Consider the following 23529-nt stretch of genomic DNA (forward strand, 5'->3'; position numbering starts at 1 on the left):
CCATCTTTTAATCCATCCCTTTATTGGTCGAGTCCTAAAGATTTACTGAAATCAGTCATAAATTTAGGAAGAGCCCTACTCCATTGAGCGGTTTTTCCTAGGAGAGATCCCAAGGCCTCCCACATTTCTGGAAGTGAAAATGGGCTCTCTCCCTTATAGTACATACATTTACCTATTCCCAGTTCCAGGTAGGAAGGAGTCCAGGTTACTTACCAGGTGTGGCTGAGTTGGAGGACACAGGTGAAAAGAAAGATGCACACAGAAGGCTTCATAAGAAACATAATCCTCTGTAGTAACAAGGATAGAAAATTCTGAAATCTTGGGAGACAGACAAGATGGGGAAGTATTCTCCTCAGTGGTAGTGGGATGGAATTCTCCTCAAACCTCAACTTCCTTGGTGTGTAAGCGATCCCAAACAGAGTTAAGGGGAGGTGAAATGGAGCTGCCAAACTCCCAAAGAAGAGATTATCTACTTAATTAAAGTTTTTTTTTTCCCCTCTAAGTCCTTCAGCCAATCAGAACTCAAGTGCCAGAGAAAGATTGAGTCGATCAAAAGAACACTCCAGGATCCTCCCAGACAAATGCAGAAGAAGGGGACGAGGAAAAGGGGACAAAGAGAGGAACACGGAGAAAGAGGACAAAGAAAGAAGGGGGGGAGGAAAAGAGACATAGCAAATCCCCTCCACACAATCACTGCTTGAGTCTCTCTCCTCCCTCTTCCTATGCCCTCCCACCCCACCACCACCTCCCCCACCCACGTATACTCACACAGACACAGACACCAGGAGAGCCTGGTCCCCAAGGGGATTTAGAAGGGACTGTGCTTTCCGGGTTGTCCTTTGCGGGGCTTTGAGACTTAATTTACATTCAGGATAGCATTCTTTAGAGAAAAACATACCATGTACTGTGTGGGTGAACCTCAGCCCTCTGATCTGAGAATGCGGGCATACGATCCAATTGTCTCTGGTATTCTCTCTCTAAGTTAGAAAGAAGCTTAGGAAACGTTAGGGAGCCTGATGGTTTCTTCCTTTCAATTTTTCCATCAAACACTTACTTGTGGAACACCTACTACATTCTCAAACCTACCCTGGGGGTTGTGGACATTTTTAAAAACCAAACCATGAAGTCCACCCTAAAGACAATTACAATCTAGCAAAGTGATAATATAAGAATGTAATTTAATAAGGTATTAAATTGCTACCAACTGACTATAAATCATATAGGCTTAATTTGGGAAGGTTTTCTGAAGGAGGTAGCATTTGAGCTTTAAAGAAGGGATGAGATTTCAGTAGGCAGACAAATCCTTACCCTCTTTAACTCAGGTGGTGAAGCCAGTAGGGCGCCCAAGCTTCTTGCTCAGACATCTCTGAGTTGCTGTTCCTTCTGTTCCACTAGGGAGGAAGGGTCACCTCAGTCACAGTGCAGGGGTCCTCAAAGGGCCCCCAACTTACTTCCACATGGCCACGTCTTCTGCTTTAGCATCCATGTCACCTTTCCTCAGGGCCCACCAGAGACAATTGTCTGTTTTCTTCCCTTTATCCTATTTCACTTGCTTCAAAACCCTCTCTGGCAAGATCTACACTCGCAAACTGAACTGAAAAATAAAGAAATTATTATACTAACTCATCATCTAGATTATTCAGACCAGATGATTTAGGACTCTTCTCTTCCTGAGTATTTTCACCAGGTGACTTTGTTGTCCACCTGGAATCGTCCAGACCAGGCCTTCATTGGGAATTCCTTATTGTGAGATGAGCTTGGTCAGTTTTGGCCCTTGTACAAACAACTTTAGGTTCTTCACTCTCTCTTTGATTCCCCTAGCTTTATTGAGGTAGAACTGACAAATAAAAATTGTACATATTTTAGGTGTACAACTTGGAGGTTTGATACACATATATCTTGTGAAATGATTACCACATCAAGTTGATACACACATCCATCACTTCTCATGGTTACCGTGTGTGTGTGTGTGTGTGTGTGTGTGGTGAGAACACTTAAGATCTACTCGCTTAGCAAATTTCAAGTATACAATACAGTATTATTAACTATCGTCACTATGCTGTATGTTAGATCTCCAGAAATTATTCATCTTATAACTGAAAATTTGTACGCTTTGCAGGTCCTACACTCTTTCATCATTCAGAAACGGAGCAGCAGAGTCTACTTAAGATCCAGAGTCAAGTCCTAGGGAGGTAAGGAGCAATGACTCCTGGGTTTCAATCTTGATCTCTTCCCTGACAACAATAGCGGACAGGGTTCTTTCCATTTACTTGACTAGGGAATTCCCAAGGGATGGAAAATCTTGTAGGAGGGAAAACAGACTTGGGTGATTTTATTTTATGTATTTATTTATTTATTCATTCTGAGGAAGATTTGCGCTGAGCTAACATCTGTTGCCAATCCTCCTCTTTTTTTGCTGGAGGAAAATTAGCCCTAAGCTAACAACTGTGCCAATCTTCCTCCACTTTTTTATGTGTGGGTTGCTGTCACAGCATGGCTAATCAGTAGTGTGGTTTCCCATCCAGGATGTGAATCTGCAAACCCGGGCCACCCACGTGGAGCATGCCAAACTTAACCACTAGGCCACAGGACCAGCTGCCAGACCTGTGTGATTTTTATGTGCAAAGGGAGAGCTAATTTTAAACAAGTTTCTCCCACTGCTTTAGATTTTTTTCCCCAAAGGAAAAATTTATACCTTTATTGTTTTGTACAAAATTAATGCATTCTCATTGTGAAAACTTCACCCTAACAGCAATATATAAAGCAGAGCACAGTCCCCTGTCATGACCGTCTCCCTCTCCTCCCTCCAAGATAACTATTGTTAAGTTTTAGATGGCCTTTCAGATTTTTAAATATATGCATATCAATATAAATATGTATATAAACATTTTTCACAAAAATGAGATTATATGGATTATATTTTGCAAATTGCTTTTTTCATTTAATAACATATTATACAGTTTTCTACTTTAGGGCCTAAAGATCTCTCTCTTTTATTTTTTAAAGAGCAGGATAGTATAAATTGTCAGGTATATAAATTGTCAGCAATTTTATTTTGCTGAATATTTGGGTTGTTTTCAATCTAGCAAAGGAATTGACAACTTTTTAATTTATTTCTATTTGGATTTAAGTATTGCTGTTTTAGTCACTTTGATACGGAGAATAGAATATCTTGATGTTGTAGATACAAGGGATTATACATAAAAGTATGATTTCCACAGGGCTTTGCATTTGTTTTCAACTTTATAACCTTTTTTAAAAATTGAGATATAGCTGACATCATGTTGTATAAGTTTAAGATGTACAACGTGTGATTTGATACATGGCAGTATGATTACCACCGTGATCATCTCTCACAGAATCATCATTTCTTTTTTGCTATGAGAACATTAAGCTCTAGTCTCTTAGCGACTTCGAAGTTTAAATAACCTTTTTAATCTCGTCCCATCTTCTCCAAATCCCAGGTCTGACGTTTCCTCTCAGTGTCCTCAAATCAAGGGTTCCATGTAAAAATGAACTACATTTGCATTGTTCGTCTAAAAATGAACTATATTACATTATTCAATAACTTTTAACATTGTAGATATTTGAAAATGAAGTATTCTTTGTTCTCCTGGAATTTTATATCAGCAACTGATGTATTGTAGCATTTTACAATCAAATTTCTTGATCTTCTACCCAAGTTTATCTTCTGAAGATATTTGCTTGATAACATTCTTTTAGACCTAAAAATGTGGAAATTAAGGCACAGGGCAGAAAAGCAATATACCCAATACTCTAAGTGACACTATTCTTTTAAATTATCATTGTTAATGTCCTGACACTCTGCTATATTGTTGAACCCCTATTTAAATCTTTGATAGCGGCACATTTGCTTTGTTGTACTTTTTCCTGAGAAAATATTGAAATGTTAATTTGTCTTTATACTTAATTGGTAAAACCTTATTGGTTTATGATGTGTCAGGCCCTGTGTAAGCCCCTGAATTATAGTGATGGAGGAGGCTGCCACCACGTTTATAGTCTTCCGGAAGAAACAGACTAGTAAACACTCAGCAGTGCTAAGGAAGAGATATGTGTGGAGTGCTATGAAAGCATAGAGGCCGTGTACCTAAAGGAGCAGGGAGAGAGAGAGAAGATGCAAAGACTTGGCTGAGTCTAAAAAAGTGAGTAAGAGTTCGCCAATAGTGACAGAGAGGAAGACGAATCCAAACAGAAGGAAAAACAGAAGACATTTCAAATCTGTGAAGCAACAGGGTGCATGTGGAGAACTGTAATCAGTCGGTTGTGGCTGGAGTGTGTGTGATGTGGAAATAGAAGGCAGACCAGAGAAATTAAGTGGGATGCCAGTGGGAAGGGCTTGTGCTAAGGAGGTTGGACTTGACCATGAAGGCAGTTTAACCCATCAAAGGGGGTTAAGCAGATGTGTGCCATAAAATTTGTATATCGGAAGGATTATTTTTTGGCAGTGATGAAAGGTGGCTTAGATGAGACTAGATGCAGAGACAATTTAGGACCAGTTGCAGAAATCCAGGTGAGAAAAGACAAAGGCTGAACTATAGTAGTGAATAAAAGAGCATGGATTGGATGGCTATTTAGGATAACAGAGGCTGCTATGACTGAATATTTGCTTGGCACTTCATACTCATTAAGTATTCAAGGTTCATTTGTTAATGTCTAATCTATTGTTCTCCATAGTATTTTTAAAAATCTATTAAAGTTGATCTGAGGACAATTAATATTTAGGTAAAAGCATCTTTTTAGATTTAACCAGGTATCAAAAAAAAAAACCCCTCTATACACAAAATAAAAATACTAATAGATATATTTTCGACATATATGTTAAAAAGTGAATTTCTGTAATATATAAAGAGCTATTATTAACCATTAGGATGAAAAAATAGCCCTATTTAAAAATGGCTAATTCATATGGATAGGGTCTTCAATAAATGCAGAAATAAAAACATCCAAAATGCAGATGAAAATATTCAGCTTTACTGATTGTAAAAGACAGATTAAAACAATGAGACATCACCTTCATTTATCAAATTGGCAAAGGTTTAGAAAAATGAGAACTGATATTGACAAAGATATTGTATTTTGTCAAATGGTCATTTTATATACCGCTGGTAGGAGCGTGACTTAATCCAATGCTTTGGAGAGCAATTTGATAACATGAATTTAAAACTTTGATCATATTAACACATTTTGACCCAATAATTCCACCTTTAGGAATTTGTCATAAGGGAGTAATCAGATAATATTTATCAGGATGTATATTCAAGGATATTTATTGAATTATTATAAACAATAGCTTTAGTACAACACTTTTGGAGTGTCTATCTATCCAGCTCATAATGATTGCTTTTATGGTCTTTCTCCAATGGGCAGATAGACCTATCCAATGGCGGTCCTCCAGTGACAATTTTGTACCAAATGGCAGCCTTTCCCCACCCCCACCACAAATGTCATGTGTAGGCTGGTATTATCCCAGCTGAGCCAGTCAAGTATCCTTCTCTGGGAATTTGGATGAGTGAGAGAGTGACAGGGAGAAAATAGTACCTCTGTCAAGTCCAGCTTCTCAGTGTCTCCTAAACAGTCCGTGTATTTATTTTTCAAAAATAAGAATACCGAGAGCAGAAAGGAGAAGCATGGGATAGCAAAATGCTTTCTAAAGTAGATGACTTAGAGAATCTAGAAGCCCTATAATAGAGGGTGGAAGGGGCCAAAGCTGAGCCTAAGTCTTTGTACAACCAAAAAGGACTATGATACCTGACAGAGAGTTTAATGTTGAATAACATGACTTGTGGCAATGATCCTCTTTCACAGTAATGACTTTGACTCAGAATTCCTTCTCTTTGTAGGGAAAGTCTAGGCAGGAAGTAATCAGTAATTCAGGAGTCCTGGTTAACCTATTCCTTTTTATTTTACTGTTCCATTTCCACTGGCTTTTCAAGGATGCTAAGAAATATGCCAAGACTAAGAAGAATTGGTATAGAAAACTGATTTGTCCTGTGTATTAGCTTTGTAGGGCTGCTGTAACAAAGTATCAGACTGAGAGGCTTAAAACAGTAGAAATGTGTTATCTCACAGTTCAGGAGGCAGAAGTCCAAAATTAAGGTGTTGGTAGGATTGGTTCCTTTTTGGGAGCTCAGAGGAAGAATCTCTTCCATGACTTTCTTTTTGCTTCTGGGGATGGCCAGCAATCCTTGGCATTCCTTGGCTGGTAGACTCACCACCCCAGTCTCTGACTCTGTCCTCCTATGCCACTCTCCCTGTGTGTCTGTGTCTCTACATCCTTTTCTCTTCTTAAAGACACCAGTCATACTGGATTAAGAGCCCACCCTACTCCAGTATGACCTCATCTTAACTTAACTAATTATGTCTGCAGTGACCCTATTTCAAAGTAAGATCACATTCTGAGGTACTGAGGACTTCAACGCATCTTGGTGTCACAATTAAACCCATAACACATGGTATGTATAACTTTAAACATTCAATTCCAGCAAACCTTGTACTCTTATTCAGATGTTGTATAATCTCAGATTTTAAAACTCTGGACCTTTTCACTTGGGTGGTCAAATCCCACACATCAGATATTGGAAAGTTCTGTGATTCCAGAGTCTGCATTTTGCATATTGAGCCCTTTCTCAGGCCATTTGATTTATTTTAGGGAGAATTCTTCGTTTATTTGCAGAGAGGTAGATACTTGGCTGATGGAGGGAGAATGGAGTTGATGGGCTGACTGCTCTGTATACAGACTTTAAATTAATAAGTACCACATCTCACTAATTCCCTCTTTTGTATCTGGTGTTTCCCAGTTAAAATCTTCTCCAGGATTCTGAAGAACTGATCAGTGCCCTTGGCTGTATCACCCTGCACATGTACTTTAGGCAGTAGCTTCCTCTTCCTGGCTTCATTATCCTTTCTTTATTCATTCTCTACCTTCCAAATATTGGTTGAACTCCTTCATTTGCTCACAGGCTCCCTCATTATTCTCACCACTGTAAATTTTATTTATTTATATGTTATTTATTTGTCATCATTTTAATGGGGTGCAGTCCCAATAGGGAAAGGGAAAAACTATATGTTCAATCGGTCACCTAAAACTTGAGGATACATGTACTTAATATTTTGATAGATATCACCAAATTGCTTTTCCTTTTCGATATTTATGCTTCTCAATTCTTTTTCTTACTTTATTGCATTGGCTAACCTTGAATATAATGTTAGTAGTGGTAGTGGGCCTCCTTATCCTATTTTAGTGGAAATGCTTCTAATATTTCATCAAGCATGATTTTTTTTCTTCTTCTCCCCAAATCCCTCCAGTACACAATTGTATATTTTAGTTGTGGGTCCTTCTAGTTGTGGCATGTGGGACGCCGCCTCAGCAAGGCATGATGAGCAGTGCCATGTCCATGCCCAGGATCCAAACCAGGGAAATGCTGGGCTGCTGAAGTGGAGCGCATGAACCTAAGCACTTATGCATGGGTCCAGCCCCTAAATATGATTTTTGTGTAGGTAAGTATCCTTAATCAGACTGAGAAATTTTCTTAATATTTCTGCTGAATTTTTAAAAAATCTGTAATAGGTTTTGATCTTAGTACTTTATCTTGGTAGTATCTATTGAGATGATAATAGATCTTCCTCCTTTAATGTGTTAATATAGTGAATTACATTAGTATAGTTCCCAATTTAGAACCATTCATAGATTCTTGGGATGAACCTTTCTTGGTCGTGATGTATTATTTTATGACAGTGCTATTATTCTGACAGTGCTGGATTAATTTGCTAGCATGTCACTTCAAATTTCCTCTATGAGCATAGGTAAAATTGGTCTGCCTCTTTTCCTTTTTTTAATGCCATTCTTGTTTGGTGTTGGTAGCAGGATTATGCTAGATTTTTGGAATGAACTGGAGGAATTTCATCCTTTTCTAAGCCCTGGTACAGAATTCCCTGGCATTCTTCTCAATTCTATTCCCTTTGTTCTCTCCCCAGACATATCATTATTCTGAATTTGGTGCTTATAAGTCCCATGCATGTTTTTGCTTTAACTACATACATATGTATTCATAAATAATATATAGTATTGTTTTGCATGTTTATAAATGAAAATTTATACAAATGCAATCATATGTCATGTAGTTCTACATCTTCCTTGGTTTTTTCTTTTTTAGGTATTTATTCATGTAGATACATGTAACCTAGTTTCTTCATAAACTCCTGTGTAGCTTCCTTTCATGAATGTACTAAATTTTATTTACTCATTGTCTCTTGGTGGTTATTTAGGGTTTTTTTTTTACACAGATATTCTTGTTTTCTGGAACTCAGGTATCAGAGTTTCCATAGAATATATAGCTATAAGTGGAACTGTTGATCCAAAAAATGTGCTCGTTAGCTTTGCCAGATTTTGCCAAATTTTTCTGCAGAGTATTCATACCAATTTCTATTCCCACCAGCAGTATGAGAGTTCTTCTTTCTCCACATCTTCACTATATTTGGTATTAATCATATTTTTAATTTCTTCAATCTAATGAGTGTGAGCCGGTGTCTCATTTTAATTTGAATTTTGTTAATTACCTATGCAGTTATTCAGATCATTATTCTGTGAGTTGTAATGAATTTATTTTCAGTGTTATGCAGTATTCAATTGTATAAATAGTTCACAATTTGTCCATTTTACTGTTGATGGTATTTGAGTTTGTCAGATCTTTCGCTAGTGTGTGACAGTGCTGCTATGACATTCTCATACACATCTTCTGTTTACATAAGCAGCAATTTCTTTACAATCTTCTTTACAAAGCAGAATTCTGTGATCACATGGTTAATGCATCTTCTACTTTACAAGATGATGTTCAGTTATTTTCCAAAGCAATTTTCACAATTTACACTCCAGCTAGCATTTTACACTCTGTGAGGCACTTTATGATGTGTGCATTCAAGTCTTCCAACTACTTTTTCTATTGGATTATTTGTCTTTCCTCTTTAAATGATATATAAGTTCTTTATATACTGTGGACCTTAAACCTTTGTCAATTATGTGCATAGCAAATATCTTCTCCAAGTTTGAGGTATGCTTTTTTTTTTTTCTTTTTGAGGAAGATTAGCCCTGAGCTAACATCTGCTGCCAATTCTCCTCTTTTTTTCACTGAGGAAGACTAGCCCTGAGCTAACATCTGTGCCTATCTTCCTCTGTTTTATATGTGGGACGCCTGCCACAGCATGGCTTGATAAGCAGTGCATAGGTCCACACCTGGGATCTGAACTGGAGAACCCTGGGCCACTAAAGGGGAGTTCACGAACTTAACCACTACACCACGGGGCCGGCCCCTGTTTTGTGCTTTTTTTGCTTTCTTTATGCTAGTGTCTTTTGATTATAGAAATTCTTACTTTTAATGTTATAATTACTAAAATGTAATAATTTAGTGTTATTATCAATAGTAATTTGTTCATATTATTATTATCATCATCATTTATGGTTTGTGCCTTTTTATCTAGTTTAAGAAATCCTTCCCTAACCCTAGGTTGTAGAGAGAGTCTCTTATATGGTGTTGAATTTAACAAATAAGTATATATGGAATAGTACCTAGCACATTAGAGTAAGTGCTATATAGGTTAGCGATTATTGATATTATTAAATTTTTAGATGCACATTTTTCACAATTTAGCATCTGTGGTAGGCTGAATAGTGCCCCCCCCCCCCCAAAGATATCCAGGTCCTAAACGCCGGAACCTGTGACTGTTACCTCACACGGCTAAAGTTACTTTGCAAATGTAATTAAATTGAGGATTTTGAGATGGTGAGATTTCCCTGGATTATCTGGGTGGGCTAAATGTAATCACAGGTGTCCTTATAAGACAGAGGCAGAGGGACATTTGACTGCAATGACAGAAAGAAGGTAATGTGACAATGGAAGTAGAGAAAAACTTGAAGATGCTATGCTGCTGGCTTTGAAGATGGAGGAAGAGGCCATGAGCTAAGGAATTCAACTCCAGAAGTCAGAAAGGGAAAGCGAATGGATTCTGCCCCACAGCCTCTGGAGGGACCATGGCCCTGCCTACACTTTGGTTTTGACCCATTGAAACTGATTCCAGACTCTAGCTCTAGAAGTGTAAGATAATGTGTGTTGTTTTAAGCCCCACATTTGTGGTCATTGTTATGGTGGCCATAGGAAATAAATACAGCATCTCTTATAATTGATGGATCTTACACTCCCTGCCAGCCAGGCAGCAGTCGTGATGTAGTTGTTATTCCCCACGCAGACAGGGACTTGGTTGTTACTCCTGATCTCTTTCCCAGACAACTGTAATCCTTTGACTTTTCAAACAACAGAGTATTTAAAGACTATGTGGAAAACTACTATAAGTCCTGGCTATTGTCTGAAATATTCTGTTGACACATTTTTGTCAATCAAGGAAATGTTGATATCAAAATTTGCAAAATGGGTGCCAGTGGGTTGGAAGAAAATCCTGAAGACAGGATGGGGCACCCTTTAAGGACAAAGGGTGTGTAGAAAACACAGAATTCAAGACTGTTGCCAAGAACTATTCATAAGATTCAGGCTCTGAATAGGAAAACATCTTGGGAATATTTTAACCAGTTTATTTCCCTCATATTTTCTTTTTTATGCATGCACATAAAATCTACATTTAAATAAGTTTTTAATAGTATAAGATTAAAAATTCTAAGTAATAAGAAAGCATTATCCTATAGTTCAATTGTCAGTATTTTTCCTCTCTTAAAATAGTGATGCATCATAGAATAGTTGACATCTGAGATTCTATGAAATTTATTTTTGTTGTTGTTGTTGTTAACAACCTGTGCCTTTTGTGTCTTGTTTGAGAAGTTCTTTCCCACTCATAGATTGTAAAGATAGTCTCTGATATTATATTCTAAAAATATTATAGTTTGCCTTTTATGTTTAGATTCCAGATTCACTTAGAATTGATTTTTGTGTATGGTGTAAGTTAGGAGTCGAATTTACTTATTTTTATGTGGATAACTAGGTAAAAGATAGCTATTCTTTTTCCATTGCTCTTTATTACCAGTTCTTTCATCAGTCAAATTTACATTTATTCTTTTCTTTTCTTTTGCTGAGGAAGATTCGCCCTAAGCAAACATCTGTTGCCAATCTTCTTTCTGCTTGAAGAAGATTCACCTTGAGCTAACATCTGTGCCAATCTTTCTCTATTTCGTATGTGGGTTGCTGCCACAACTTGGCTGTGACAAGTGTTGTAGGTATTTGCTTGGGAACTGAACCTGGGTCACCAAAGTGGAGTGTGCTGAACTTAACCACTAGGCCATGGGGCCACCCTCACATTGGCTACATTTTTTTCTCTCTACATCAGTAAGATAACATTTTAATTAGTAGAGATTTATAATAATTCTTTATATTTTGTGTGGCAAGTCCTCCCATCTAGTTTTTCTTCAGAATCTCTTTGTCAATTCTTCCCCCTTCCCAAAACACTTCTAGGATCTTGATTGGAATTGATCAGATCTACAGATCAATTTGGGGAGAACTGGCATCTTCACAACACTGAATCTTACAGTCAATGGGTATGATATAGCCCTCCATTTATTCAGGTCTTCTATAATGTTTTTCAATAAAGTTTTATAATATTCTCCATCAAGAATTTAGATATATTTTTTTGTTTAGTTTTTTGTGTTTTTTTGTTGGGTTTATTGCTAGCTACTTCATATTTTTTATGCTACGGTAAGTGAAATCATTTTTTTTAAAATTGCATTTTCTAACTGGCATATAAAAATTCAACTGATTTTTGTATATTGGCTTTGTATTCAGAAACATTATTTACCTTAATTCTAATATTTTGTGGTATAGTCTTTTGTCTTTTCTATGTTGCTACATCTATATAATCTGACAACAGTGACTGTTTCTTCCTTCTGTTTCTTTTTGTTGTTTTTCTTTCTCAGCTAAGACGTTTAGATCAATGTTGAATAGAAGTGATGATAGTGGCAACCTTTGTCTTGTTCATGAAATTAAAGCAAATCATTTGACTGTTTCACCATGAAATAAGATATTTGATATGGCGTTGTGATAACCAGTCCCCAAGACGGCCCCAAATGATCTTTGCCTGATGACATTCACACCCCACCCCTGAATCAGGCTGACCTGTGTAACAGAATATTGTGAAAATGATGGTGTGTGACTTCTAGGTTATAAAAGATATTGGTGTTTCAACCTTGCTCTTTTTTGGAAGCCAGATGCTGTGTTGGGAGCATACTCAAGCAGCCCTAGGGGAGGGCCAATGTGGCAAAGAGGCCTCTTGCCAGCAAGCAGCATCACTGCCAACTCTATGAGTGAGCCATCTTGGAAGAGGATGCTCCAGCCCCAGCCAGGCGTTCAGATGATGGCAGTACTGGCGAGCATTCTTCACTGAAACTGTATGAGAAACCCTAAGCTAGAACCACCCAGCTAAGCTGCCCTGAATTTCTGACGCACAGAAACTATGTGAAAAGACAAATGTTTATTATTGTGTTAAGCCATTAAGCTTTGGGGTGAACTGTTATGTAGTAATAGATAACTAATACAGGGAGTTTTTGTAGAAGATTTGTCAGACTAAGAAAGTCCCCATCTATTCCTAGTTTTATAAGAGATTTTAATTTTTTCCTTTTTCTCCCCAAAGCCCCCCAGTACACAGTTGTGTATTTTTAGCTGTGGGTCCTTCTAGTTGTGGCATGTGGGATGCCGCCTCAGCATGGCTTGACAAGCAGTGCCATGTCCGCACCCAGGATTCAAATCGGTGAAACTCTGGGCCACTGAAGTGGAGCGCGCGAACTTAACCACTTGGCCACAGGACCAGCCCCTATAAGAGATTTTTAAAAATTACAAATTGATGTTGAATTTTATCCATCTAGTGAATGAACATAATATCTTTCTTTAATATGCAAATATAATTAGTTATACTGGTTGATTTTCTAATATTAAACCAAGTTTGCATTTCTAGAATAAACCCATCTTGGTCATAACATATTGTGATTTTTGTACAGTATTAGATTTAGTTTTCTAACACTTTATTAGGATTTTTTGCATCTATGTCACTGAGTGAGTGTGACCTGCAATTTTCCTTTCTCATAAAGTCTTTATCAAGTTTTGGTATAAGGATTTCGCTAGCTTCACAAAATTAGTTGGGGAATGGTTTAGCCTTTTCTATACTCTGGATTGGTTTATATAAAATGGAATTGTTTGGCACTTGAAATGTGCATTAGGACTCACTGGTGAAACAATCTGGACCTGATTTCTTTGTGGGAATATTTTAAGATATTGGGTTTTTTTGTTTTTGTTTCATGAGGAAGATTGACCGTGAGCTGACACCTGTTGCCAATCTTCCTCTTTTTGCTTGAGGAAGAGCGGCCCTGAGCTAACATCTGTACCAATCTTCCTCTGCTTTGTCTGTGGGATGCTGCCACAGCATGGCTTGATGAGCGGTGTGTAGGTCCATGTCCAGGATCCAAACCCATGAACCCCAGGCTGCTGAAGTGGCGTGTGCAACCTTAACCACTATGCCACCTGGCCAGCCCCTTAAATTATTGTTTTAATGACTCAATGGCTATAGGATTATTCAGGGTTTTTATTTACCTTTGAGTCAGTCTTAGTAAATCATATTTTTTTCTGGCAACTGGTTCATTTCATGCAAGTTTCCAAATCTGTTGATATACATTTTTTCATAATTTGTGCTTATTATATATTTAATCTATCATATTTATAGTGTTCTCATTTTTATAACTATTACTATTTGGATCCCCTTCTATCTCTTTTCTTGATCAATCTTGTCAGAGGTTTTTTTTTTTTTTTGCTGAGGAAGTTTAGCCCTGAGCTGACTACTGCCAATCCTCCTCTTTTTGCTAAGGAAGACTGGCCCTGAGCTAACATTCATGCCCATCTTCCTCTACTTTATATGTGGGAGGCCTGCCACAGCATGGCTGATGAATGGTGTAGGTCTGCATCCAGGATGCAAACCCACGAATCTAGGCCAACAAAGCACAGCATGCTGAAATTAACCACTATGCCATGGGGCCAGCCCTGAGGTTTTTTAATTCTAATAGTTTTTTCTAAAAATCAAATTTTAGTTTTGTTAATCCTCTCTGCTGTATGATTTTCTTAAGTTAAAGTGCTAAGAATTTAGAACAGTGTCCAGCACATAGAAAGTGTAAATGTATGTAAAGTATTCTTTTCTGATTTTTTCTTTACTATTTCTTTCCTTTTACTTTCTTTGGATTTATTATGTTTTCCTTTCTCTAACTTCTTAAGTCGCAAGCCATTTTGTTCTTACTTTTGGATCGCTTGCTCTGGGGGAAGCCAACTGCCATGTGGGGGGCACACTCAAGCATCCCTATAGTGATCATCTTCTCTTCAAAAGCGTTTAAGGTTATGACTTCCCTTCTAAGTACTGCTTTAGCTGTATCACATATGTGGTATATTTATGTCACTCAGTTCTAAGTATTTTTTAATTCTTAGAGAATATATACTTTGTAATGTTGTATATCTTCCAGATGTGTCCATTAGGTAAAATTGTGAATTATGTTGTTCAGAATTGTTAAACCTTCCTGACAAATTGATTTTCTTTATCTCAAGTAGGACTTTTCGTCTTTAAGTTTATTTTGTCTGACGTTAGTATAGTATTGCTGTTGTTGTTAGTGTCTGCCTGGCATATCTTTTTCCATCATTCTACTTTAAAATTTTCTGTGTCACTGTGTTTTATGTCTCTCTCGTAAACCTTATATAGATAGACTTACTTTTAATCAATCTGTCTTTACTTTAAATGTAATCCGTTTACATTTATTGTGATTTCTGACATAGTTGAATTTCCTGCTGCCATTTTTCTGGGTGATTTCTATTTGTCCCACCTCCCCTCTATGTATCTTTTTCTATCTTTCCCTGTCTTCTTTTAAAGTGATTGAATATTTTTTTCATTCCTTATTTCCCTCTAGTAAGTTGGAAGTTATATACTCTCTATGCTTTTAGTGTTTACTCGTGAAATTTTATTATCCATACCCAACTTTTCAAAGTCCAAAGTTAATCAGTGTCTTTACTCCACTCTAAACAATAAAAGACCTGTAGAAAACTTTGACTCCAATTATCTTCCTCCCAATTTATATGCTATTATTGTCATGCACTTTAATTCTATCTGGTTTTACCTAAACTCCACAAGACATTATCATTATAGTTTCATCTAGTCATTGCTTTTTTGGATTCACCCACATATCTACCACTTTCTTGGCTAATTATTTTATCTGTGATCTCAAGAAATAGATCATTTCCTCTACCTTAATTACAACATTTAGTGTGGTGTGGTGGCAAACTCTCTCAGTTTTTGTTTGAAATGTTTTTATTTCATTCTTGTTTTTGAAAGACAGTTTTACTGACTGTATCATTCTAGGTTTATAGTTATTTTATTTGGTAATATTAAAGATATTATTGTTTTCTGGATTCCATTGTTCCTACTGAAATGTCAGCTTAAAGTCTAATAATTGTAACTTTGAAAGTAGTGACTTTCTTTCTGTTTGCTATTAAGATATTATTTTTGCTTTGAGCGTTCTGCAGGTCCACTATGCTGTTTCTAAGGGTGGGTTTGTTTTTTTTTTACTTAACCTTCTAGTGATTTGTTGTTTCCTGAATCTGTGGTTTGATGCTTTTTATTAGTTCTAGAAAATTCTCAGCCATTTTTCTCTTCAAATATTGCATCTGGCCCATTCTCTCTCTCCTCTTCTTCTAGAATTATGATTGAGTCCATGTTAGTACTTTTTCACTGTACCCTCCCTTACCTCTCTTATCTTTCTTGTAGCTTTGTTTTCTGAACTGGATTTTGGGTAATTTCTTCACATTTTGTCTTCCAGTTCACTGACTGTCTTTCTTGGCTTCCAGTTTGCTTTTAAACTTATTCATTACATTTTAAATTTAAATTATTATATTTTTCATTTCAATAAATTCTATCTACTTATTTTACAATCTTTACTGTGATTGTTGTAGTCTCTTGAGCCTTACCCACCTTTTTTATTTCTTCCTTTATTTTTTAAAGTATATTAAAATATTTATTTTGAATTCTGTGATTGATAACCCAAATATCTAAACTCTCTGAATGGAGTTGAAAGTCTGTTTCTCATTCTGTTTTTTCTTTCTGGCTCTCATTCATAATACTTTGTTTTCTTATGTGTTTTATGATTTTTTACTGTGAGCTTATATTTCTTAGAAGTGTGTGTTTAGGAATTCTTTGAGGCCTAGTTAAAAGTGGGTCCTCCATAAAAGGATTTAGTTTTGCTTTTGTCAGGCATCTAGGAAACTTTTCAACACAGGGAAACTTTAAAATAAATTTTTGATTTTAGGTTTGTTGGACTACCTGAGTCTCGTGAATTCAGACTGTGAATCTATGAAATTCTCAGGTGAATTTTTCCATTTCTATGGTGTGAGACAGGAAAAATTTTCTTTCAGTCTGGAAAAAGGGCATCAATTTTTGTTTCTAGTTTACTTTTATGTGGAAGGTATAATCTTTTGGTAGCCCTGGCTTTACAAAGGAAAGAGAGCTTTCTTGTTAGACTTCCCACCTTGGGAGGGCCCCAGGCCATGTATTCTTCTTCAATAACCCATTAAACCCTGAAAAATAAAATTCAAGTTTGTTTAAGTTTGTCAAATGCCTTCAGAGGAAAATCTGGCTTTATGCTCAACTTACCCTTTTGAGTTACTGCTTTCACCTATTTAACTATTGTTTTGGCCTCAGAGTGTTCCTTATTATCTTGTCAGCTCATCAAATTCATTCAAAAAGATTTTTTCAAAAATATTTTATCCAGGAGCTGGCCCCGTGGCTGAGTGGTTAAGTTCGTGCGCTCCGCTGCAGGCGGCCCAGTGTTTCGTTGGTTCGAATCCTGGGCGCGGACATGGCACTGCTCATCGAACCACACTGAGGCAGCGTCCCACATGCCACAGCTAGAAGGACCCACAACGAAGAATATACAACTATGTACGGGGGTGCTTTGGGGAGAAAAAGGAAAAGAAAATTTTTTTTTTTAAATTTTATCCAGGAGCCAGCCCCGTGGCTGAGTGGTTAAGTTCACATGCTCCACTTCGATGGCCCAGGGTTTTACCAGTTTGAATCCTGGGTGCAAACATGGCACTGCTTGTCAGACCACGTTGAGGTGGCGTCCCACATGCCACAACTAGAAGGATCCACAACTAAAATATACAACTATGTACTGGGGGGCTTTGGGGACAAAAAGGAAAAAATAAAATCTTTAAAATATATATATATATTTTATATATATATATATATTTTATCCAGCATATTTAGATTTTTTTCAATGTAAGAGTTGCTCAGGATATTAGTCTGCCATGCTAATAGAAGTGGAAGTTCTGGATCAAGCTTCTTCATTGTATTACACAAATTTTTTGTTCTTCTGTGCGTGAGTTTATTATTCCTTTATTTTTAAAATAGATTTTCTATTTTAGAACAGTTTTGGATTTACATAAAAAAATGATTATTTAGAGGGTTCTCATACACCCCCACACTTAGTTTTCTCTATTATTATCATCTTACATTAGTATGGTTTATATTACATTTGTTACAATTAACCAATCAATACTGACATATTATTATTAGCTAAAGTTTACACATTATTCATATTTCCTTAGTTTTTACCTAATGTCTTTTTTCTGTTCCACAATCCCATTCAGGATACCACATTATGTTTAGTCATCATGTCTCCTTAGGCTTCCCTTGGCTGTAATAGTTTCTTAGACTTTCCTTGTTTTTGATGACCTTGAGAAGTATTGGTCAGGATTTTATATAATGTCGCTCATGTGGCAATCATCTGATATTTTTCTCATCATCAGACTGGAGTTGTGGGTTTTGGGAAGAAGACCACAGAGATAAAGTGCCATTTTCATCACATATTAAGAATGCATACTATTAATGTAACTCATCACTGTTGGTGTCGACCTTGACCACCTGGCTGAGGTACTGTTTGCTGGTAGTATTTGTGTTCAACTGTAAGGTTACTCTGTTTTTCCCCCTTTCCGTGGTACAATCTTTGGAAAGAAGTCACTATGTGCAGCCCATATTTAAGGAGCGGGGAGCTATCTTTCACTTCCTCGAGGGTGGAGTAGCTACATAAATTATTCGAGATTCTTCTAGATGGGAGATTTGTCTCCTTTCACTTATTTATTTATTCATTTCATTTATTCATTTCATCTATTCATTTATTTGTTTCATATTTTATTTATATCAGTAAGACTCATAGATATTTATTTTATACCTTGAGTTATAATTCACTATGGCTTTGTTTATTTTCTTGTTCAAATTGTTCCAGCTTTGGCCGTTGAACCTCTCTCAGTTGGCTCTTGTGTCCCTTTGGCACGCCTCCGTCACGTGGGTCTATTGTTGTTTATGGCTTTTGTTTTTGTTCTTGAGCACTTCCTTACTTTCTGGCAGTACAAAATGTTCCAGGCTTAATGTTGTACATGTCCTGCCCTAGTCTTAGGATCAGCCATTTCTCTAAGGGTCCCTCGTTCTTTTTACTGGAGGATGGGTACTAGAACAAAGATCTGGGCGCTGAGTGTGCTCGCTGCTGTTGGAGTCTCATTGCTTCTAGGCCCTCTCAGCTTATAGAATAAGGAAACATATGTGTGTATACTGACCCACGTATACATACATATCTATAAATATTTAACGCATTTAACCACCTGTATCTATATTAAGCTAGACATGAATTCATACTGCTGCTATGTATTCTTAACTTACTTAGTCTATGAATTTCTTAGAGAAGTATGTTAAAGTCTCTCATAACGATCATGCAGTTTTTAATTTTTCCTTGCATTTCTGTCTTTTTTTCTTCATAAATTCTGAAGCTGTGAGTTATGTGCATAAAATTTTGTGATAGTCATATCTTCTTAATGATTTGAACTTCTATTAATGTGAAATATCTCTTTCTATCTCATTTAATGTTTTTAGCCTTAAAATCTATTTTCACCTTATATTAGTACATTTCAAATTTCTTTTTTTAGTGACCATATGCTTGGTATTTCTTTTCTTATTTCTGTTTTCCTATTTTTTTTCATCTTTTTTTAGGCATGTATATTGTGAATAGTATTTGGCTATGAATTAGAGTTTTTATTTTTAACATGATCTGAAAGTCTTTCATTTCATATAGGGATTTAATTCACTCACTTTTTTTGTCATTACTGATATGTTTAGATGTATCCACCTACCTTATGTTATCTCATCCACTTATGAATTCTTGTTGTATTATCATCATCATCATTATCACTCCTTTCATAAGTTGGCTCCATGTTTCCTCTTTAGTTGTTTAGAAGTTATGTATCTTAATCCTATTCTTTAGTGATTACTTTTTTTTCCTGCTTTTTCTCCCCAAGTCCCCCCAGTATATAGTTGTATATTTTCGTTGTGAGTCCTTCTAGTTGTGGCATGTGGGATGCTGCCTCAGCATGGCCTAATGAGCGGTGCCATGTCCGCGCCCAGGATCCGAACCGGCGAAACCCTGGGCCGCCAAAGCAGAGTGCGCGAACTTCATCACTCGGCCACAGGGGCAGCCCCTTTAGTGATTACTCTTAAATTTTAAACTGGTATATTTAATTTATACTTTTCTATTGACAGCTAAGGTTAATAAGTATCTGTATCCTTTCCCCAAACAAGATAATAACCTTAGCGTGTTTTTATTTCCCTCCCCACGTCAACCATCTCTCTGTACTCTTGGCTGTTTGTTTTTTTTTTTTCAGAATGTTCTTTTTTTTTAATTTAATTTAATTTTTTTTTGAGGAAGATCAGCCCTGAGCTAACATCTGCTTCCAATCCTCCTCTTTTTGCTGAGGAAGACTGGCCCTGAGCTAACATCCGTGCCCATCTTCCTCTACTTTATATGTGGGACGCCTGCCACAGCATGGCGTGCCAAACAGTGCCACATCCTCACCCCGGATCTAAACCACCGAACCCTGGGCCACCAAAGTGGAATGTGTGAACTTAACTGCTGCGCTACTGGGCTGGACCTTAGCTGTTTTTTATCTTTGCAAATCACCCTAACAGTTCTCACAGATTAGTGATACTCTTTCTTCTTTCCTAATGCTAACATGGATTTATTCTCTCTCCCCACCACCATCGCTTTATGAGGTTTTACAAGTGTCAGCTTTAATTCTTGCAAATTAAGTTGGGACTCGTGCTATATCTTTAGGTGAGTACTGTTCTCTCTCAATAGACTATGTGTCTAACTTTTTGTCTTGCTCTTATACGCTAGGATAGGGTATTCACCCTTTGTGTCTTCCGCTTACTTCCCAGTAGGATTGTCATTCACCCGTAGACTGTGAGAAAATTGGTGAACACACCTCAAGAGATGATGGTTTTTCGTTTGCTCATCATGTCTTCTGTTCATCTCTGACCATATCCTGGAACTGATATTTCTATGTTCATTTGTCTACATTCACTCAGGGACTTATGAGTAGCTCTTGTGCTGAACACTTTTGGTTGCCTTTTTTCCCATATTCGAGTTTACCTGGTCCCAGAGAGCTACACAAGCACAGATGGCTGCTGCCATCATCACACCTGGTGTCTCAATATACTCTGATCCACCAGCTATCCTGAATCAAGTGTGAAAAAGTCCTTTAGTTCAGACAAGACCAAGTCCTTAAATAGTAAGAAAATAAACAGAAAAACTTAAAAAAAAATTAGAGGAGTTAAAACATAAAATCTGAAACCGCAAAAATAATTTAGAGAACATAGAATTCGTAGTAGTAACTAACACGTCTTGCGCAATTCCTATAATCCGATAGAGGGGCACACGTGAGTTAAATTGTCTAATTCTCACAGCTCCACGAGGGAGGCAGGATTCTCGTTGCACTCGCTTCCAGGTGAAGAAGCTGAGGCTTAGAACGGCAAGGTCAGGTGCCCAGGTTTACACAGTGGGTAAGTGGCAAGCCAGGATTTGAACCTAGGTGTGCCTGACTCCAGAGCTTGTCATTTTAACCTCAGTGCCTATACTGTCTAACTAAACCAAATGCCACTCACAGAGAGCCTTGGCCAGTGCCGTTTAGAGGACCCGCAGTTCTGTTTACTTTGTCCTCATCTCAGCTTTGAGGAGATTTACCCCCCCAGTCCACTTTTAGTCTTAATAACTTCTCACCAAAGTGGGCTTTAACTGCTATTCTTTCAACTTTCCTCTGGGTCGTCGGAATTTCAGACCTTGTGCCTGTAACATGCTTTGCATGGAGTGGCCAAAACACAGGTGGGTCAGTCATGTTCAGGAGCTTTTCTAGGAGCTGCACCCTTTAGCTCTTTCATAATTTCTTCTTGTTTGAACCTAGAGATTCTTGAGAAAGTCCAAGCATTTTCACCAAAGGCTGTTATGAAAATACGTGTGGAACCTATAGAAAAAGAGAGGAAGGCAGAGGTGGGGTGATGTAAGGCTTACTCTAAGGTAAGTACTTATAAGCTGACGTTTCCTTCTGTAAGCATTATTTCAAGCCGTAATATTTGTGTTCAATATTGGGCTCACAAATGAAACGAGTCAGAGAAGCTCAACAAGGATCAGAAGAGCACAATACTATTAGGAAGTGTGGGAAATAGAACCAGTGTTAAGAGAGCCTAGTAACAATTTATCACCAACTATAAAAAGGCAATTTAACGATTCCATTGAGGACCAAATGAGAAGAGACAGCAATTGCTTTAGGAAAGATTTTGGCTGGATGTTAGGAGGACTCTTCTGACAACTAAAAGTTATTGGATGCTAGAATTCATTTTCAGAAAAATGGTGGAATCTTCTCTGGAGATACTTAAGGAGAGAACAGGCTGTTCTCCTTTCAGACTGCTTAAAGGTAGTTCATTCATTCATTCAACACATATTTAACGAGTGTCTGTGATATGCTAGACGGTCTTCTATTCACAAAGGATACAGCTGTGAGGAAGACAGAAACTAACTCTTGTCATGAAACTTACATTACAGAGGTGGTGGTGAAAATAGATAAATGAATAAATGACAAAATAATTTCAGATACCACATGCCAAGAAACAGGATAATAGGAAGTGACTAGAGGCCTACAATCTAAAGATTGTATGCTCATGGAAGGCATTTACGAGAAGATGATATGTGAGATAGACCTGAAAGATAGGAAGGGGCCATCTGGATAGCTATAGGGAAGAGCATTCCAGTGAAAGGAGCAGTACATGCAAAGGGCCAAATTAGGAACAAGGAACAAGTTAGGCAGGTTTCCAGAACCGAAAATAGACTTACATGGCTGAAGCGTAGTGAGCAAAGAGGGAAGAGTAGTTGGAGAAAATCAAAGGGTAGAATAAACTAGATCCGAGAGAGGCTTCGAGATGTTGGGATTTTCTCCTAAGAGCAATGGGAAGCCATAAGAGGGTTTGAAGCAGGAAAATATCATGGTATGTTTTATATTTTAGAAAAATGTATTCTGGTTGCTGTGTGGAGATGCATTAGCAGGGGGTGGAATAGAAGCGGGGAGAACCGTTTAGGAGGCTACTGTGGTGGTCCCGGTGAGAGATGCCAGTGGTTCGGCCAAGGGTGGTAGCAGTGGATATAAAGACAAGAGGACAGATCAGAAGATTTTCTCCAGTACTTTGGTCCTATGATTTTCCGAAGAAATTATATTTCTATTGTTTCCAAAAGAAAAATAATGCAGACATGCAAAAGTCATGAACATTTCATTTTTGGTGCCTATGATTTCACAATGACTTTACACTTAAACGTTGTTTGGGATAGGAAAGGCATTCTTTGAAATGAGAACACTAATGAAATCAGTGTCATGCTGGTGCTATGGAATGGCCTTGATGGAGATGCATTCTCTGCTTTGTACACCGATAATGGCTCTTTTCTCCTTGTGGATCCCCTGAAGTCACACCATGCTTATGGGATATAAGGCTAGAAAGATAAGTTACAACAGATCAGGCAGAGCCTTGTGAGAGGCTAAGGACACCATGTTTTATTTTGTAGGTCGAGTCATTGAAGGTTTTTCTGAACAGAGGAATCACATGATTAAAAATTTTTATTAAAAAATGTTAATTTGGAGAAAATGGATCAAAGAGGAGAGCTCCTGGAAACAGGGAAATCATGAGACTCTTGCAATTGTCCAGGTAAGAAGTAACAAGTATTTAGACTAGAATAGAGATAAAGGAATTGGAAAGAAAGGGACTGATGAAGTGAGAAACATTTTGGAGGCTGACTCAACCGACAGAATTTACAGATGGAACTGATGGAGTTAGTAAGTGGAGTAGAAGAAATAGTCAAAGGTTGTTTCTGAGATTTCAAATCTGGATGACTGGGATGCTGTCAAGAGAAAGTGGAATACAGAAGAGGAGATGGTTCAGGGCAAGAGGAAAGAGGATAGATCTGTTGCACAATAATGTGAATATACTTAACGCTGCTGAACTGTACACTTAAAAATGGTTAAAATTTTATTTTATGAGTTTTTTACCACAATTTTTTAAAAAAAGAAATAGGATACAGGAGGGTAATAAAGGCAAGCTAATCTGTATCAGCGACAGCAATCTGCTAAAGGA

General features: G+C 37.4%; 1 protein-coding gene across 5 annotated transcripts in view; it reads left to right on the forward strand.

Moving 5' to 3' along the window:
* Nucleotides 1-23529, forward strand: part of SEC31B (SEC31 homolog B, COPII coat complex component) — a 90919-nt gene that overhangs the window by 58219 nt on the left and 9171 nt on the right. The window contains exons 28-33 of one of the 5 annotated variants that reach the window (XR_011494403.1): nt 2120-2192; nt 7327-7518; nt 12217-20191; nt 20824-20919; nt 21318-21430; nt 22964-23103. The gene's annotated coding sequence lies outside the window, so the exon portion shown is untranslated. The remainder of the gene's footprint in view (nt 1-2119; nt 2193-7326; nt 7519-12216; nt 20192-20823; nt 20920-21317; nt 21431-22963; nt 23104-23529) is intronic. The other 4 variants (XR_011494400.1, XR_011494402.1, XR_011494404.1 and 1 more) reach the window with 4 other exon arrangements.

This window comes from Equus asinus, chromosome 2, assembly GCF_041296235.1.
Source record: "Equus asinus isolate D_3611 breed Donkey chromosome 2, EquAss-T2T_v2, whole genome shotgun sequence".
NCBI lineage: Eukaryota > Metazoa > Chordata > Mammalia > Perissodactyla > Equidae > Equus > Equus asinus.